The following is a 4,551-nucleotide window of genomic DNA, read 5'->3' as shown; positions in this document are numbered from 1 at the left end:
TGTCATTTTGTCAATTGTGGGTTGTGTCCCAATTTTCTTGTTGTTGTCACCTTATACATTGGAAATAGCAGGTTTAGTAAATGTGTGCCTTAGTAAATCTAAATGGTCTCAATTCAAGATATCTTTGTGTACAATTTAGGTGGTCGCTGGATTTGAAATTGGCCTGCTGTGCGTTTCTATTTGAAATCCCATTTCTTCACTGCATGTGATGTTGCAGCTTTCACTGACATGCACATAAAGAGTGGATGTTTTGATCCGTTGTGCTGTGTGATTACGGCTGCTCGTCGCTCTGCTCTCTCAGATCAGTGTATTGTGGTTTATGTGGTGGCATCTGCTGTCTGATAACCTGCTGCTGTCCTAGTCACGTGCATTGCTTTCATTGATGGTGAATTCATTTCTTGCAGTGGCTGAGATCATTTTTGTTTTTCTTGTGCTGTTGATTTGCATTGTGGTGAAATATGAACACTCGTGGTTATGAGCTGAACAGGGAAGCGTTTCCCCAAAATGTTAATCCCAGTCAATCACTGCATCATAATGAGGATTAGTACTTCACCAAGGTAAGTGTTTGCTGCTTTCACTGAAGTGCGCACATTAAGAGTGGATGATTTGGCTCTGTTCTGTGCTTGTGTGATATGGCCGGTTGTTGTTTTGCTCTCTCAGATGTGTTTTATGGTTTATGTCTTTGCATCTGCCGTCTGATGATCTGCTAAATGATGCTGCCGTCCTTCCGTCTCGCTGGATGTTTGGCTTGTGACCTATGGTGCCTTCATGCTGTTACCCATGCTTTGAGTATTACGAGTGTTATGGCCTGACTTGATTTGTGTGGAAGATTTGCCCATGTGGTGTTGTCTCGAGGGGTTTCCGGTTGGGTCACTCTAAACCAGGTCGCAGTTGGAAGGTGGTGATGTATGTTGGTTGTAAGGATGTAGACGCATTAAGAAAACGATTTGTCAGTCATGTTGGTTTCATGAGCAACTCAATACGACTATTGTCTTGCATAGGATATAATCTCATTCTATCACCACACTTCAATTAATTCTAATCATTTAAAAAAAAACATCTAAACTCAGACTTGTGTGGTTATGTGACAGTGTCTGCTATATTCTTCATGTCATAATTAATCTAACTGAGCTGCTGTTCTACTGTTTGCTACCGCTACACACAGCTGCACGCGTTGCCACAGTAAGCGCATATCCATGTACTGTACTGATGGTCCGCTGTTCTACATAGAGTTTCACAAGCTGAGATTGTCTGCTCCGAGCCATAACTTTTTTTTTTTTTTTTTCTTTAATATGCATAACTGAATTATTATCTGCTGCTGCATATCCAGTGGACTGCTGTGTTTAGATTAAAATCGTATTTGGCTAGATGGTACATTCTTTTGGGTGGCTGGAGGTGGTTCAGTGGGGAATGGCCACACTGTTGCTGAGCTGTAATCAGAGTAGATCATACAGCTCAGCCGGCATGGGGCTCCATATTTAATGAGGTTTTGGGGAGAAGTTGAATGACTGAAATGACTCGTGGTACAACCGAACCATTCCTTCGTGGAGAAAGTGTCATAGATGTACAGTTGGTGTCAAGATGTATTGCAAACAATGTGAATTCCAACTCCATGCCCTTTGCCAGATTTTTCGTTATCTGTTAATGAGACACTATGGCCTCTCGGGCACGTCTTGTATTTCGGAGATGTACTGTTGTCATAGCGATGAGGGAAAGCATCCCCGCCTGGTGGGAAGGGGGCCATAAAGGTGGAGGATTATGAAGCTGTGCCGATGCAGATTGGATTCCTCTATTATCCAGAGTTTCATCAGGAGAGCGAACACTTTTCTTATCCTCCAAGGCTCTTTCTCCCTGTTATCTGCCATTGTGTCCAGAGGCAGCGTTTGTCTGATCCTTGTAGTTTGTGTAATCCCCCTCGTCTCTGCTGTGACACCATTTGGCCTGGAGAGAGACTCTGTTCTAGTCCATGGGGAAACCTACATTTTATTTTGAAGTGGGTTTGTCTGGGAGGATGTACCGGTACACGTGTTTGAACACACAGCTATTATTAAATAGTTTATTTGATACCGCAGTGCTGTACAGTACCGGTCCAACACTCCTGGAGTCAACGAGCGATACGTGTCATTCTAGAAAGCTGCGAGCAGCACTTCCAATTCCGAAAGGGCACTGCACTAAAGTTTAAAAAAATCGTTATCTCTTGCTGTATTCATGCATTTTCTTTTCTTTTCTGTACCTGATTTATACATGCCCATGTCTCTGTGTGAGTTATGTTTTATTTGGACCCAAGATGGTAAAAGTATTGTTTCCTCCGACTTTAGTCTTGTCAGGGTAGAAAATCCAATCTACCAGCTTTTAGAAAACGCTTTATTGAAATAAATATATTTTGTAAAATGGTTAAATTTTATACATGTGATTTTCCTAAATTGATGTGGATGTCAACACTGGCAGGTATCAATCAATCAATCACCAAATCATGTTGAATCTAATTTCAATTATTAATCCTTTTCAATTGTTTTAAATTGCAAACTTACGAGAAACGTTATCATTTTTTATATACATGTTTCTTCTGTGATCTTAATCATCTGATGACACAAACAACTTCTGCAAATCTATCTACAATAATCTGTATTAAAGTTATTAGGCTAAATCCTGCCTTTTTTTTTTTTTTGCCCGTGACGTGATAAACCGTGCTATGTAATGGCCCTTTGAATCTCTTACTTATAACTCATATCGCTCTTTTCTGTAGTGTACATCGTCTACGTCATTGTCGAATTCATCTTTCAGCCAGGTAAAACCAACTTCGTAATTCAATGGATCCAAATTATATATCTGCATCCATCTCTCAGATAAAGTTAAGCTCAGCAGTGCTGGTGGGTGGGAAAGATCTCTGACCTCCTGCCTGTTCCAGTGAAGCCCGACTCTCCCCCACAGGAAAGGGGAGGTTTGACCGAGTCTTGCCACCCGGGGCTCTCTGACACCGCAGCATGCCCGCAGTGATAATTAATGAGAATTACTGTTGCAGTGAGAGAGGCACTTTTGGCAGGGAAGGCGAGAGAGGGGGAGAATTGGATTGTGAGGAGATCATTGAGACATAATGACTGTGGTAAAAAAGACAGAGATGGACGCGGTGGGAGGAGAGATGAAAAGAGACTAATGTGATTATTTTGCTCCTGGCAGAAGACCTACTCGCCTTGGCATTGCCGTGTTTTCTTTTCTTCTGTCTGAGTGACAAACATACTGCAATAAACTCCTAAATATCATGATTTATTTAACTTCTGCTCTCGGCTGTGCAAAAGAGGGATGAGTGGTACTGAATCATTATGGGTGGGAGTTATTGAGGCATTATGGTCTGACCGTAAAAAGTTTCTCCCTTTTTTTTTTTTTTTTTTTTAAACAAAAAAAAACAACTGCAAAAAGCCCCTCTCCACCGCTCAAATTCCATCGCACAAAATGCTTGCTTAGCTCCGAGTACACTTGACTGGAGAAAGGAAATGCCTGTGGCTAGAATCACCGTGATGAAACAGATCTTTGGGAAAATGCCACGGAGCAAGTAAGTTCAAAACCAATGCAAATAATTAGTTCTGAGCTAATGATCCTCAAACAGCAGAGTAAAGTTTCCGTGGAACAGTGCTGGTCAGGTTCTCTCCACCAACGCATTTAATTATAATCGACTGTCAAAGAGGCTTTATACTCTTACTGTAGCAATGGTTCTGAGCAGAAATAATGCTCATGATTGCAGTCATTTTCCGGCTTTTTGCATTTAACTAACCAACAAATGCAGTGTGCAATGCACTGCCAGCTTTTCCTTTAGTCAGACCTCATTACAAAGATTAAACATTACACACTACTGGACTGACATTTGCATATTACTTCAGAGCCATTTGGCAACCATTTGGATTTAGGGAACATACAGTAGCTATTTTCAAGGGTGTAATTTTCACTGACAAATACAATTATAATTTCATTTTTCACCCTCCACTTTTACCCTCCACAAGTTTACTCTTGTCTTTTTTCACATGCTACAATATTATGGAAAAGCCCAATGGCACATTTCCTTATTATTTCTTCGATAAATGGGATCAAATAACACAGGAAATAGCGTTCACTTGAATTACATTTTTGACTGAAGACCTATGAATGCATTGAGTCCTTTGCCCTCACTGAACCCCCACTATGGGGCCGAAGGCACAAATAACAACTTGCAGTTTTGTTTGCAGTACTTTCATTACTTTGCACTAATTCAAAGGTCTTCGTGGTGATATGTGGAATGCCAGAATCGAGCAGTAAAAGCTCTTTTAAGTACCTTGAAGTGGAGATGAAATAACATCAGTGAAATCGCCTATAGTGTGAAGTGTTTAGTTGGAATATCAACCTGCAGTAATTTCTCATGGCACAGGATTGGACACCACTGGAATCAAAAGGCCCTTTGCTCTCTTGAGACTGCTGGAGTCTCTGGGTTAAGTGACGATCTTTCTTTCACATAAGACAGTTGGACTCGTCCCCAAAAGTAGGAACATTGACCTACCTCCAGTAGTTTGCATCTGAGCTTGC

The sequence above is a fragment of the Anarrhichthys ocellatus genome, unplaced genomic scaffold (genome assembly GCF_004355925.1).
Source record: "Anarrhichthys ocellatus isolate YVR2014 unplaced genomic scaffold, GSC_Weel_1.0 scaffold25, whole genome shotgun sequence".
In the NCBI taxonomy this organism is placed as follows: Eukaryota; Metazoa; Chordata; class Actinopteri; order Perciformes; family Anarhichadidae; genus Anarrhichthys; species Anarrhichthys ocellatus.
Note: the sequence above shows the minus strand (reverse complement) of the source record.